Source organism: Hyperolius riggenbachi, chromosome 7 (assembly GCF_040937935.1).
Source record: "Hyperolius riggenbachi isolate aHypRig1 chromosome 7, aHypRig1.pri, whole genome shotgun sequence".
NCBI lineage: Eukaryota > Metazoa > Chordata > Amphibia > Anura > Hyperoliidae > Hyperolius > Hyperolius riggenbachi.
Window position 1 is genome coordinate 145,604,508 of NC_090652.1, and position 16,055 is coordinate 145,620,562.

General features: G+C 41.2%; 1 long non-coding RNA gene across 2 annotated transcripts in view; it reads left to right on the top strand.

Annotated features, from left to right (window-relative positions):
- Positions 1-15,079, top strand: part of LOC137524632 (uncharacterized) — a 185,306-nt gene extending 170,227 nt beyond the window's left edge. For both annotated transcript variants that reach the window (XR_011022746.1, XR_011022747.1), the window contains exons 4-5: positions 2,875-3,056; positions 11,980-15,079. This is a non-coding gene — a long non-coding RNA (uncharacterized lncRNA). The remainder of the gene's footprint in view (positions 1-2,874; positions 3,057-11,979) is intronic.
- The last annotated feature ends 976 nt before the right edge of the window (positions 15,080-16,055 follow it).

Below are 16,055 nucleotides of genomic sequence, written 5' to 3' on the forward strand. Positions count from 1 at the left end.
CAGAAAAAAGATCTAAGGTTCTAACCATGGTCGTCCGCAGATAGGGGCAAAATGGGGCGCATTCACATATGTCACTTCCGCCTATGCAGCGCCGTGTCCACGGGGGTACCATGTGCCCACTTCACACTGGTCGCTGGCTGATCATAGGTCTGACGCTGGCACAAGGGGCCCTGTCACTACCTAAAATTGGGAGGCACCTGTCACTAGAGGGGTGAGGGGTCCCTGTCACTACCTAAAACTGGGGACCACCTGTCACTAAACATGGGGGCACCTGTCACCAGGGCCGGGCCGAGGCATAGGCTGGAGAGGCTCCAGCCTCAGGGCGCAATGTAGGAGGGGGCGCAGAATTCATTCAGCTGCCATTCCTAATTGTGTTTGAAGCAGAAAGAAATAATAAAAGGGATACATGGCAGTGACTGCAAGCCAGATAACTAGATATTAAGGTGTTGGGGAGGTTGTGGGCCCTGTGGCCCTTTTAGTCTAATAGCAATCAGTGTGTGACAGCTGGAGTGGGAGGGATGGAGGGGCGCACTTTGCTGTCTCAGCCTTGGGTGCTAGAGGACCTTGTCCCGGCTCTGCCTGTCACTACCTAAACTGGGGGGCACCTGTCACCACCTAAACTAAGGGGGGTCCCTGTCACTAAACATTGGGGGTCACTGTCACTACCTAAAACTGGGGGGCACCTGTCATCACCTAAGCTAGGGGGGTCCCTGTGTTGAAGGCGCTCATAATCTAATTCCTACTATAGTCCTAGTCTGATGTCCCACCATTGCGAAATTCATGTATATTTGGTTCCACACATGATCCCTGGATGGCTACCCGCGCCCCACGACCCCTGGAAAATTTCCTGCGGACGCCCATGGTTTTAACGTCACTCTGCTGCTATTAAAGTAATGTTAGGCTTTAAATTTAATTACGTGAGATTTTAATGTCCCTAAAAATATGGTTTGCAAAATATGCATGTTATCCCGATTATGTTGGCATATACAGGATGTTGCTATTGTGCAATGAAGTGTCAGTAAATATTTTTCATTCATGGCGAATTTTGAGCTTTTTTTAAATCGCATCCTGAAAAGAGGTTTGAGTTTCCAACCAGTATTAGGTTAGAGATGGGCCAGCTAAACTGGAATTTTCTTGTCTAAAACATAGGGAACTTGTCCAGAGCAGTAGGACGCGGTAAGCAGGCATTTGGTACAATGTGTACTTTAGTTCTGCATACCTGTGGCACTATATCTTTAGCCGACCCGTAGCCACCAATATGTGGGTTCTCTGTCATTGATGTATAGAGACAGCTGGCAGGCACTCAGCCCTCAGCAGCATGTACCAATAGCGTCTTTGTTCTGCTGAAATCATGTGGTATTTTATTACAGATTTCACTAGACCATGATGATTCTTTCTGCATTTTGTTATGGATTTTTATAATGCATGGCTTATTCTCTGCACATTTTTTTCCTTGTGTTAAAGTACATTTTGCTGGCCTTCATTTGAAGAGGAAGGGTGTCTGATTTACAAAGACAGGTGCAAGTAAAATACATGGAAGTGGAATAGTTTCCAAGAGCAACCATTTATAATGATTAGTTCATGCAACCAATAAAACCCAGTTGGTTGCTCAGAGAAGCTGCTCCATTTTTGCTCCATGTCCCAATGAAACTGTCTTTGTTCCTTTTCTTTTTTTGCATTAAAATGTATAAGCATTTGTATTAGCATCATACAGTCATGCACTATGCATAGATATGACCTGGTTTCTTTCACAGCTTGTGTTTGTAGACTGAACAATATTCAAATCTGTTGTCGTCGTGCACAGTCTACATGGACCGTGTGCAGATGCATGTTGCCGCGTGTCTCCTTGTGGCCCTGTTTAAATAACTGAAACTGAATAGGCAAAAAATTCACATTCAATATAGAATAAAGGACACAATGTGCATATAGGAAAATAGTGCATTAGAGAAAAGTGCACTATTTAATTAAAAGCCCTGAGCTTCATAGTGGCTACTCTGTAAAACTGTGCTTAAAGAGGCACTGTAGTGACATATAGTAGAATGCAGTGAAGTATTCGGGATACCAACTTTTACCTTAATTTTCCTGGTTACAGTGTCAGAAACACTTTCTATATCTATATATTGCTCTATATTGGTATGTGACCCTGCCCTTCCAGTGATGCTTAGCCTAGGCTGTTAATCTATGCATAATTCTTCGCACAGAGCTTTCTGGGAGACCAGGTACATTTTGTACTGGCTTTAGAAATCGCCTGATAGGACTAAGGCCCATTTAACACGTGTGTCTCAGGGCAGCAGGCGGCTTGTTTCGCCGATGCCAAATGCTTTTCTACTACTGAGCAGAACAGCATTTGACAACCTTAGGCGGCGGTTCCCTGCCTTTCATCCTCATTTTGACACCTGTAGGGTGACACGGAACTGCCAAACATGCTCCTCAGTGATTGGGCTGAGCACACTTCTGTGCTCACATGTTTAGAAGCAAGCCAGAGATGACACTGCAAATTAGAGGAGAAAAGTTAGGGAGGAAATGACATCAGAATTAGCTTCAGTTTAGGAAAAAAGAGATGGAGACCGCCAGGAACGGAATTATCTTCATTTACAATATAAAATTCATTGAAATCAAAACGTGGACAGTACAATACATCTGTTATGTAAGTAGATCAAGTATTTATCTACTTATATACCGGTATGTGTTTTTTTTCCTGGCATAGCATGGCTGACTCTGCTGCTTTAAGGATATTACTGTGGTTCTATGTACACATCCACCACTGTTGATATAACATGCACAAGTGATTAGGTACAATAACTCTGTAATTAAAAAAAAATATATTTTTAACATTTTATTTTTTTCATGTCTCTTTCTTTTTATCTCTTCCAGGGTCCAGAAATTTCCATACCCGAGACATTCTGAGGTGGTAAAAGATCAATCCTGATGTCTTACACAGATGACCGCCACTTCTTGGGAAAGAAACAACATCATTGCCAATCAGAACTGCTCCAGAAGATGCTAAATTCAGGTTATGTATCTCTGTCATTTTTGGGGCAGCAGGCAATAAGGAGGTGAGTGTGTCAGACTCTTACCAGTTCTCAATAAATTCAAGTTTTTGAGGTTTGCAGGATCTCTTATGCTATCCAATGCTCTTGCATTGCATAGAAGGATAGAAAATTAGGCCCAGCTAGAGAAAACTAAGGGAAACTTAACTACACCTCCCCCCCCCCCCGGAAACACGAGTTTCACTTACCTGGGGCATCTACCAGCCCCCAGCAGCCATCCTGTGCCCTTGCAGTCACTCACGGCTCCTCCAGTCCCCCAGTGCCAGCTAGTTTCATTTTTACCGACTCGGAGTCGGCGGGCCGCCACGCATACCTTTGCACACATTCCCACTGGTGCGGAAGCTATCGCGGACATTAACACGTACATTTTTGCCGACTCTGAGTCAGCAAAAATGAAACTAGCTGGAATGGAGGAACCATGAGTGAGTGCGAGGGCACAGGATGGCTGCAGGAGGCTGGTAGATGCCCCAGGTAAGTGAAACTCGTGTTGTTGTTTTTTAGTTAAGGTTCCCTTTAAGTACATTTTTTTTTTTTTATTTAATTGGTGGGGAAGAAAACAAAAAAAGCCTTAACAATTTATGTTCTTTGTAGCAAAGTTAACACGACATCTACTTGAGGCTGGAAACACACTAGGCGGTGCATAAAAGGTTGCGTTTTGCTGCATGTGCGTTTTGTGCCATAATGAAGTGCGTTTTTAGTACATTTGCATTTCGAACATGCGTTTCACTCATGCGTTTTGCTGCATTTGCGTTTTGTACATATGAATCGCAAGTGCGGTTTTGTACCTTTTTGTATGCATTTCTGCTATGCATTTAAAAGCATGCTCTTCAATGTCCTCTCTGGCTCATAACAAGAAAGTCAACAGGAAGTGGAAATACATAATCAAACCTGGTTTTTATACAAAAACGCATATAAAACGCTATACCTCTGCATCACCATTGACATACATTATGTGCCTTTTTTAATGCATTTTGGAAAATATACAGCAAGTCCTGCGTTTCAAAAACGCAAATTGCAGAAAGCACATGGATTTTTGCACAGACAAGCGTGCTTTCAGCCTCATATTTCTAAACTGTGATGAATCAACTTACAGAGCATGCCTTGTGCACCGGGAGAGCCATATATTAACTAATTTATTCCATTATGTGGAAGCACATTGGGATTTATTATTATTTGTTTTGTAAGCCACATCTTTGTGCATGCTGAGCGATTTCCTCTAATTACATCTCATTACATATAGTTCCCATAAGTTGAATTGCTGTTGTGGTTTAGCTAAACAGCAGGACTGGATGTATTACAAAACGCAGCACGGTGAGTGACAATAGACTCCTAGCAGCAGCATACTCATATAAGCCATGTTTAGTTTTGTTCCCACTCCCCCTCCCCCTTTTTTTTCTATTAAAGGTAACCTTAACTGAGAGGGATATGGATGTTTCCTTTTAAACAATACCAGTTGCCTGGCAGTCCTGCTGATCTCTTTGGCTGCAGTAGAGGCTGAATAACACACCTGAAACAAGTAAGCAGTTTATCCAGTCTGACTTCAGTCAGAGCACCTGATCTGCATGCTTGTTGAGGGGCTGTGGCTAAAAGTAGTAAGTAAGAGACACAGGATCAGCAGGAGAGTCAGGCAACTGGTATTATTTTAAAAGGAAAAATCCATATCCTGCTCAGTTTAGGTTCCCTTTAACAAAAAAAAGATACGTGGGATGAAATAAAACTGAGTTTTATAGGTACAGTACATTGTTATTAAAGTACAATAGGGGAAAGAGGCGCCCAGAGGTAAATAAGTTAAAAACACTAAGATAGAGAAAGGGGGAGGTGGCTTACCTCAATAACGACAGTCACATATATCAATAAAATGTATTAGCACGGGAAACGCGTTTCGTGAGGCTAAGCCCACGTCCTCAGGCCAATACGGGGCCTAGAAACATTAAAGATGGAGTGCTCAAGATACTGGCGACAAAATTGTAAAAATAAACATCATGATAATAAAATTAGTATTATCCTATGTAATAAAATCTAGCTGTCCCTACGTCATCCCGTCCCTGTCCCTATGCGTTTGCGCTACTGCTGCCGTTGGGACAGGCGTAGGACAAGCTGGGCAGCCGTGTGCGTGCACAGCGGGCATGTGCGTGCGGGTGCATGCGCGCTGACATATGGCAGCGGTGACAGACCTACAGCCCGTTTTTAAACGGGCTTAGGTCAACTAGTAAACAATAAAAGATCAGGGAAACATTATAAAAGTGTGTGTGTGCATTCCTATAACAACAAAAATACTAATGATGTATGTACAGTATATACAGTGGGTTGCAAAAGTATTCGGCCCCCTTGAAGTTTTCCACATTTTGTCACATTACTGCCACAAACATGAATCAATTTTATTGAAATTCCACATGAAAGACCAACACAAAGTGGTGTACACATGAGAAGTGGAATGAAAATCATACATGATTCCAAACATTTTTTTACAAATAAATAACTGCAAAGTGGTGTGTGCATAATTATTTGGCCCCCTTTGATATGAGTGCAGTCAGTTGCCTATAGACATTGCCTAATGAGTGCTAATGACTAAATAGAGTGCACCTGTGTGTAATCTAATGTCAGTACAAATACAGGTGCTCTGTGAGGGCCTCAGATGTTGTCTAAGAGAATATTGGGAGCAACGACACCGTGAAGTCCAAAGAACACACAAGACAGGTCAGGGATCAAGTTATTGAGAAATTTAAAGCAGGCTTAGGCTGCAAAATATTTCCAAAGCCTTGAACATCCCACGGAGCACTGTTCAAGCGATCATTCAGAAATGGATGGAGTATGGCACAACTGTACACCTACCAAGACAAGGCCATCCACCTAAACTCACAAGCCGAACAAGGAGAGCGCTGATCAGAAATGCAGTCAAGAGGCCCATGGTGACTCTGGACGAGCTGCAGAGATCTACAGCTCAGGTGGGAGACTCTGTCCATAGGACAACTATTAGACATGCACTGTACAAAGTTGGCCTTTATGGAAGAGTGGCAAGAAGAAAGGCATTGTTAACAGAAAGCATAAGAAGTCCCGTTTGCAGTTTGCCACAAGCCATGTGGGGGACACAGCAACCATGTGGAAGAAGGTGCTCTGGTCCGATGAGACCAAAATGAAACTTTTTAGCCAAAATGCAAAACGCTATGTGTGGCGGAAAACTAACACTGCACATCTCTCTGAACACACCATCCCCACTGTCAAATATGGTGGTGGCAGCATCATGCTCGGGGGGTGCATCTCTTCAGCAGGGACAGGGAAGCTGGTCAGAGTTGATCGGAAGATGGTTGGAGCCAAATACAGAGTAAACTTGGAAGAAAACCTCTTGGAGACTGCAAAAGACTTGAGACTGGGGCAGAGGTTCACCTTCCAGCAGGACAATGACCCTAAACATAAAGCCAGGGCAACAGTGGAATGGTTTAAAACAGAACATATCTATGTGTTAGAATGGCCCAGTCAAAGTCCAGATCTAAATCCAATTGAGAATCTGTGGCAAGATCTGAAAACTGCTGTTCACAAACGCTGTCCATCTAATCTGACTGAGCTGGAGCTGTTTTGCAAAGAAGAATGGGCAAGGATTTCAGTTTCTAGATGTGCAAAGCTGGTAGAGACATACCCTAAAAGACTGGCAGCTGTAATTGCAGCAAAAGGTGGTTCTACAAAGTATTGACTCAGGGGGCCGAATAATTACGCACACCCCACTTTGCAGTTATTTATTTGTAAAAAATGTTTGGAATGATGTATGATTTTCGATCCGGCCGAATACTTTTGAAACCCACTGTATGTATGTATATATATATATATATATATATATATATATATATATATATATATATATATATATATATATATACATGCAGTGGGTTTCAAAAGTATTCGGCCCCCTTGAAGTGTTCCACATTTTGTCACATTACTGCCACAAACATGCATCAATTATATATAAATCAGGGGATGAGCAGCACAAACCAAATTGTATGCAATACTATGCAAAGCATGCACGCAGCACTGGAGAACCCCAATCTCCATACAAAATACATAAATACAGAGGGGCTGCAGCACACAACAGGAAAACAGTAACAGGGGCTCTTGGTTACGCTTTAACGTGTTTAAGCTCACCAACTGCGCCAAAGTGTCCAGCTCATCGATTGGACTCCAGCTGGATGACATCTCGCTCCAATTAGCTCTTGGAGATGTCATTAGTCTAGGGGTTCACATACTTTTTCCACCTGCACTGTGAATGTTTACATGGTGTGTTCAATAAAAAGATGGACACATTTAATTATTGTGTGGTATTAGTTTAAGCAGACTGTGATTGTCTATTGTGACTTAGATGAAGATCAGATCACGTTTTATGACCAAGTAGTGCAGAAATCCATACAATTCCAAAGGGTTCACATACTCTTTCTTGCTACTGTACACACACAGACAGGCCATATGAATATATAAATAACATACTGTGTATTGTTTTAATAAACTAAAGTGCATAAAGAAGAGTTCACATTCTCAAAAATATGCATCTAGGGGAGAGAAACCTTTGTGGTTTCTCCAGTTTATAGCAATAGGCTGTATACTGTATACCACATTAAATATATTCTATATATGCTAAAATATACATAGACAATTACATATATATTTTCTAAATAGACTGGGCATGCTTGCTGTGCAATAAACAGATGCAGGCTACACTGGACTAACTCATACAGTGTGAGGCCCAGTGCATACTGAGCGGTTTTAGGTGGGATCCGCCGGCCGCATCCGCATGTAAATACGCTTGGCTAATGTATTTCAATGGGATGGTGCCCACCAGCGGTTTGAAGTTTGTAGTAAACTGCAAACGTGCCTCCTGCTGCACGTTTGCGGTTTGCAGAAGCGTTTCTGCCTCAATGTAAAGTATAGGAAAAACGCAAACCTCTCTGAAAAACGCTACTTCAGAGCGGTTTGCCAGGCGTTTTTGTTACAGAAGCTGTTCAGTAACAGCTTTTACTGTAACAAAATGTGTAATCGGCTACACAGAAACGCACCCAAAACCGCTAGGTATGTTTAGAAAACCTCTCTAAACATACCTAGAATCGCTCTGAAATTAGCTCCCAAAACCGCTAGCGTATTGTGGATCTGCTAGCGGTTTTGGCGTGCACTTGGCCTAAGCCTGCTGTTAAAAACAAGTATGTCAGTAGGAAGGAAAAGCAAAGATGCAGCATGTGCTGTAAGATGCAGGTTTGAGGATGAGTTACATCATTCAGGGGTGGAATGCAGGGAGGGAATGGTAAACTTACTCAAGGGATTGATAGCCCACAATTAAAGGGACTCCGAGCAGTGCAGAAACTATGGAAAGATGCATATCATTTTAAAGCTCTCTTTCTCCTCTTTCCAATGATATATAAACTGCCGCCCTACGCCTTTTAGTTTTCGCTATTTTCGTGATTGAAATTGCCGCGGCCGCAATTTAAATCGCGAAAATAGAGAAAACTAAAAGGCGTAGGGTGACGATTTAGGTGTCGCCAGAAAGAGGAGAAAGAGAGCTTTAAAATGATATCCATCTTTCCATAATTTTTGCACTGCTTGGAGTCCCTTTAAAATGGCTGATAAGCCAGCACAGCGTGCTTCATGACGTTGTCGCGTTAGCGAACATCATAACACTTCCTAGAACAGCTGATGGTGGTCCCAGCTCATTGCTGAGCGGGCGCCAAGTCAAAAATTTGTGTTTATTTAAATACAGAGCAGTGAGACGAGCGCGCAGAGTCGTTCAATCCCTATTATTGATATATGTGACTGTCGTTATTGAGGTAAGCCACCTCCCCATTTCTCAATTTTAGTGTTTTTAACTTAGTTTTATATACCTCTGGGCGCCTCATTCCCCGATTGTGCGGTTTACACCCCTCAACCTTCGAGTTTGGAGGGGTCCTTCCAAGCCCCACATTGTGTTTGCCATTGTGGAGGCGATTAAGTGTTCCTTTTTGAAAGAGAGAGGCCACATCCAGTCCATTGGCCACCCCGAGTGGAGCCGGGTAAATATCTCCACCTGCCTAAAATGGTTGGTTGCCCCTCATGCAATCCACCTTTGTGAGTAGCTCTATAGTATAGAGTCTATACTATACTTATATTCCTTCACTTGATCATTACATATTGTGTTATTTGGTCTCCTGTTGTCTCTGTTCATTTTCAATGTGCCAATACTTTTATTGTTATTAAAGTACTAATATAATACAAATTTTAATTTATGGTAACTGTAAATTGCAACAATCCCTGCTATAAAGGGGAAATCAGTGTTTGGGCTCGTTTCCACTATCGCGAATCCGCATGTGTCTTGTGTATGCGGATTCGCATAGACAATATAATTGAATGGGCCTGTTTCCACTTATGCGTCTGTGGGAGCATTTTATTGTGCGGAGAAAATCTGCACGGAACACCCTGCAGAATTCGCGTGCTTGTGGAATGCAGGCGAATCGCACACAATGTATTTAATAGGGAAATTGCATGCGTTTTTTGCCGCGAATTCGCATGCAAATTCGCATAGGTACCAATGTAAATTCACACAGGCAGTGACATGGGTAAAATCGCATATACCCTCACCTATGCGAGTTTGCATGCGAATTTGTGGCAAAAAACGCATGCGGAATCGCATCCGCATGCGATTTCACCAGCGGTGGAATCCAGGCGATTCCGCACCGCAATAGTGGAAACGAACGCTTTCACAAAAAAAAAAAAAAACTTGATTGGAATCAATCATTATTTCAGCATGATTGCATTGTATGTGTATATAAAGTACTACCGTGTCACAGAAACTGGTGCGTTAGGGCTGGTTCACACTGGGGCGCTTTTCAGTAGCGTTTCAGCACTGTAAAATGTATCCCTATAGGACCATTCTCATTGTAGCATTTGCAATTTCTACAAATCACAGATGTGCTGCAAGCAGCATTTTGGGTGTGGTCACAATGCATTCCCCTGAATGAGAATCGCAAAATGCACTGGCCAGGAAAATCGCACTGCAAAATCGCATTTGGTAATCCAAGTGCCAACCCAGTTTTACTGTCAGTAGATCAATCCAGATATTGTAAATGTGTAGCAATAGCTCCTGACCTGTGTAACTGAGTATTCCTGCAGCTAAATGGGAGTTCCTGGCCATTCCATTGGCAACAGTACTCCCTAAAAAGAAATATATAGAGTACTTTTACAAGAAATATGAAAAAGAGAAGAACCGAGAGCCCGATATGGTGTAGTATGTCAAGATAATTGGATTATTAGAAAGAGTATGAATTGTATACTCACAAACCAGGGTTACCTCCAGGCAACCACTGTGTAGGCAGGTGAGGAGATTAGCCTGTCCCCACTCAGGATTAAGAAGTCGCTCTCTGTAGGCTTGAAAAAGAAGAAGGGGTATCCCCCTCCACCAAAGGTGGATACAATCAGTATTATGATAGAGAACAGAGGCGCCAAAAGGATAAAAACAATATTTAAAAGTTTTAAAATTATTGCTTTTACAAGAAATAGGCAGGGTTCACAATTGTTAGAGTTCGAGTGCATTTTTCCAAAATAGCTTTCGTCGCACATGTACTGTATTTCATATTGGCATCGTATTTTTGTGCATTTGTATGCAATTTGCATTTTGCTATTTTACTGCATTTTAAACTTAAACAGCAGGTTTACTTTTCTTGTTTCCATGTTTGATTTGTGTTTCAATGCTAGAAAGCTGAAATTTGCATTTTTTGTGTGAAAAGTTGTGCATGATTTTGAAATTAATCAGATACATCTTCATGTAAATGAATTTTGTAGTTACGGAAAAATGGCACACAAAAATTTGCTTATCAAACAAAATTCACCAGACCACACATGAAAAATCAAAAGAAAAATTGCAAGAAAAATGATTTGTGCAATTTGGAATGTACAGATTTAAATTGAGGAGGCTGTTTTTGTTAAACAAAAGCAGAATTTCACTTCAGAGATATTTATAGTATATTGCGTGTAAACTAGTAAGTAACATTGGCTTCAATTCATCAAGCATTACCGCATTCGGTAATGCTAAAAAAAGCTGACTTAACGGAGCACTTTAGAAAATGTTAATTCATCAAAGCTGTTACCGAATGAGAAGCTGAAATGACACAGCAATGAGATAAATTACCGACATGTGCTCAACAAATGTTAATTCATCAAGGTTCCCACATTCGCTAACACATTCGGTGTTTATCTCCCCTGTCGTTACAGGCATCGAAAGCCTTCTGTGTGAATGTTTTCATGATTAGCAGGAGCAGGCAGCCAATAGAAACAGCCCCTGTTCTCCTGCAAGTGCTGCTGATAGGTCACACAGGCTTCTCCACACAAGCTTTCAGACCCCCCAGACAGTGAGCAGAGAGAACGGGACAAAAGATATCCCCAGATTCCCTTCGGTGGTGTAACCCTTTCAGGCCCTGTTTGATAATGCAAAGATGCTGGTGGTGAAATCACCAAGCATGGCATTTGTAATGTCTCCAGGAAGTTCATCTACGTTGTGGCAAATAAATAAAATGTTAAGAAAGACTGATGGACAGATTCAGAGCAGCAGAGGCAGTATAAATAACAGTAACTATAACACCTTTACATCTAAAGGGATGTCTGGATGCCTTCTATAGTTATCAGCTTGTAACAACACAGGGACATTCCAAGCTGCTCTGCACCACTCTGCTGTTATCGAACAGCCTTTGATGAATTGAAGCCTTGTAGTTCGGTAACTTAACGAACCTCTACCACACATGGGAAAATATTGATGAATTAGCACAGTGAAGTGTAAAATACCGAATGCGGTATTTTAAGGACTGGGGTTTTGTTATCGAACACCCTTTGATGAATTGAAGCCATTGTCTTTTGTAGCGTTTTTGATGTAGAATTTAGCATTGTACTTTGGGCTGTATTCCACTAACTGTACCCTTCTCTTTTCTAGCTGAGTCACAAGCCGTCAATGCCACGTCATTCAGCATAATTGTGTACCGCAGGGAAAATGAGGGACTTTTGGGGGCAGATGTGTTTCCATTACACTACCATAATGCCCCTAAAAATCCTTATTGCTCTTGCAGTGTTCTTCAGAGTCTCGGCCATCTGAGCGACATCCGGATGTAGCGGGGATGTTTTTGGAGCGATCCAAGAAACCACCACGTTGACTTCCTTACGTTATTTTTGGTTGTACTTAAAATATAGAGGAGGTGATGTGCCAACATAGACAAAGTCTCTTTCCAGGGAGATTGAAGGGCAGAAGAGTGTGGGCTGCTTTAACTATTTCACTTCCACATAAGGATACAGTATATTTGCCCAGCTGTGGCAGACGTAAAATGCTATACACAAAATAGAAGCTACAGTGTTTTGAGGTTTTAGCATGCTGCAGCAGACTTGGTTAAGATAAAATGTGTTTATCGAGGGTGGTAAAATGTTCAGTGGAATTTAGACAGGAGAACGTTCATCTGTTTCTATATTCCATTGCAGCTGAGCTGATGGACTCTGGAGCCATTAATAGGGAATGTTTTTATAAAGGACCATGCAAGTTATTTTACCTGTGATTCTGTGCAAAGAGCTGAGAACATATGGGACCCGAGGCATGAAATATCTCTAAGATCTAAAGATTTATACTCACAGCTAGGCTGAGTAAGGAACATTTACTATGTTACTGCAACCCCACGTACGAAACGTACAAAGAATCGTATCATGTAGATGGGGCTTTACATAGGATATTGTAGAATTTTAAGTGAACTGCATGTCATTTGTGTACCCTTGTAGCAATTTCAGCTCTGAAGGACGGTCTTTAGCTCAGAGTGTGGGGTGAATCAGGGTAGTTCAGAGGTTAAAGAGGATTTCTGTTGTACATAATGCACTAAAATTGCTTATTTTTTTACAAGATTAATTTATACATGATTTACTTAGTGTTTGCCTATTATAAAATCATACATCACGATCATTCTTATATTTATCAAAGATGTTGGCGTCTTTATTCATCTTTACTCGTCTGTCTGGGGCGCTCCTCCATCAATCTATTCACTCCCATCTTTATCCTCACAGGGGCGTCTCTTCTCTGTGACCCTATGGCATGTTATCATCTAATTTGAAAACTCCTTTGGAAGTGTCGTCGCTGTTCCTATGGAGTCACATCTGAGCGCAGACATGGCCTTCCATGTGAAAGAGGCCTTATGCTGGCTACACAGGCTGTCATATTGATCTGGAAGAATTTTATAAGATCAGATAAATGTACAAACAGTGCTGGTGGACACCACTGTGTTGATTTCATATATCCAATCAGGTGCAGAGAACAAAATAGCATCTACGCTGGATATTACAGATATTGATACAGCTATCAAAGGGAACCCTCACTACTACCCTTCACTGCACACCTACGACAGTGATCATCTGTTCTGTTGAACAAATTCTGCTGACCTGACAGATTTCTGGCAGATCTGTGACTTTCATTAGGGACTAAAGTGATCCTGGCAGGAAACTCAGGTAAAGAAAACCGCTGCTGGTACGCTGAAAAGAGTCACATAATCAGCTAAGCAAGTGGAAGTAGAATTTTTAGTAACACCATTAACATGCCTGACAGATTGACTCATCAGTGCCCAGATTTGTGTAGTGTTCTATATGTTGTTTACCCCTTGATTTATTTTGGTGAGGAAAATGACAGGTATACTTTAAGATCGGTGTAAGGACTAGTTTAAATGCTTAAAGGAAGCCTGAAGTAAATGGAATAAGGAGCTGCTGTGTTCATTACTTAAAATAATAAAAAAATAAAGATCCATATCTTGTGAGTATGCTGACTGGAAGCTCACCTGCACACCCCCCCCCTTCCCACTTTCTAAGATGTTAGCTCACCTTGGGCTTCTTCCAGCCCCTTAATATGTAATTGGCCTCTCAGTTTCTCTGAGCTCCCCTCCTTCACCCTGATGTGGCTCCTCTTACAAAACTCAGAATTGTCTGGGCCTCGAGCCACTGTGCATGGCAGCCATTCCTGAGAGCATTTTGCACATGCACATCTTGGAAAGAATTGTGATCACGCATGTGCAAGAATGCTCCCAGAGCAGATTTTTTTCCCTCAGGTGTGCAACAGTGTGCAGCAGGGTTAGTCATACTATGCCAGGGAAAAAACGCATATATAAGTAGATAACTACTTGTTCCACTTACATAACAGATGTATTGTACTGTCCACATTTTGATTTCAATTAATATTACCATTCTGATTCCTTCTTACTGAAGCCAATACTTTTCCTATTATCAGAACTATCCTAGCTAGCTTGCTTTGTAAACATGTGAGCACAGCAAGATCAGATTTCAAACGGCTTCACACTGAATTACCCTCAGCCTATCAGTGAAGAGCAGGAATGTGGGAGGGATGATAACAAGCTTCCCTCTCCTCCTCTCGTCAGCGATTGGAGTGCTTGCAATGCAGGGTGAGGTTCCAGACTGCATAATAAACACAAAGCAGTGGGTAAATGGAATTTGATTTTGTGGCTGACAATCCCTCTTTAAGTCACACACTAGCAGCAACATTTCATATATCCAAAGTTCAGTCATGCCTGATCTTCATACTTATTCTGGATCAAGGAGCCATAAGTTATTAAATGGAACCTGGAGTTAGGGGACCTGGCACCTGCTCACAGTGCCAAAACCACTGGTAAATGGTTTACTGACCATGGTATTACTGTGCTCAATTGGCCTACCAACTCTCCTGACCTGAACCCCATAGAGAATCTGTGGGATATTGTGAAGAGAAAGTTGAGAGACGCAAGACCCAACACTCTGGATGAGCTTAAGGCCGCTATCGAAGCATCCTGGGCCTCCATAACACCTGAGCAGTGCCACAGGCTGATTGCCTCCATGCTACGCCGCATTGAAGCAGTCATTTATGCAAAAGGATTCCCGACCAAGTATTGAGTGCCTAACTGAACATAATTATTTGAAGGTTGACTTTTTTTGTTTTAAAAACCCTTTTCTTTTATTGGTCGGATGAAATATGCTAATTTTTTGAGATAGGAAATTTGGGTTTTCATGAGCTGTATGCCAAAATCACCAATATTAAAACAATAAAAGGCTTGAACTACTTCAGCTGTGTGTATTTGAATCTAAAATATATGAAAGTCTAATGTTTATCAGTACATTACAGAAAATAATGAACTTTAACACAATATGCTAATTTTTTGAGAAGATCCTGTATTATCATCTTGCTTCGGCTCTAGTAGTATTAACCGGTTCAGCCCCACAGTGCCGAAAACCTCATGCATCCAAGCAACATTCAACTCCCATTCATTCGCCAATAACTTTATCACTACTTATCTCAATGAATTGATCTATATCTCATGTTTTCTGCCACTAATTAGGCTTTCTTTGGGTGGTACTTTTTAATAAGAATTATTTTTTTCTAAATCCATTTTAACAGGAAGATTAAGAAAGAAATGAAAAAAAAATCATTATTTCTCAGTTTTTGGCCATTATAGTTTGAAATTGATATACGCAACCGTAATTAAAACTAGTAAAAAAAGTATTTTATTTGCCCATTTGTCCCGGTTATTAAACCGTTTAAATGATGTCCCTATCACAATTTATGGCACCGATATTTTATTTAGAAATAAGGGTGCATTTTTTTCAATTTGCATCCATTACTATTTACAAGCTTATAATTTAAAATAATATAATAATATACTCTCTGGACATGCATATTTAAAAAGTTCAGACCCTTAGGTAACTATTTATGTGGTTTTGTTTTGTTTTATTGTAATTTTGTAATTTGTTTTATTTAAAAATGTATTAGGGTAATTTTTGGTGTGGGAGGGAAACAGCTTATTTTAAATGTAAAATAATGTCATTGTTTAATAAAAAAATGTATGTGGGTGTAGTTTACTATTTGGCCACAAGATGGCCACAGTCAAAAAAGTCCTGGATGCGAATGATCGCGCATCCAGGAACTAGAAAGAGGACGGGAAAAAAATTTGGGGCAGAAAGACGGCGGTCTCTGATGAGAGATCTGTGGTTTTTCTGCGGGGG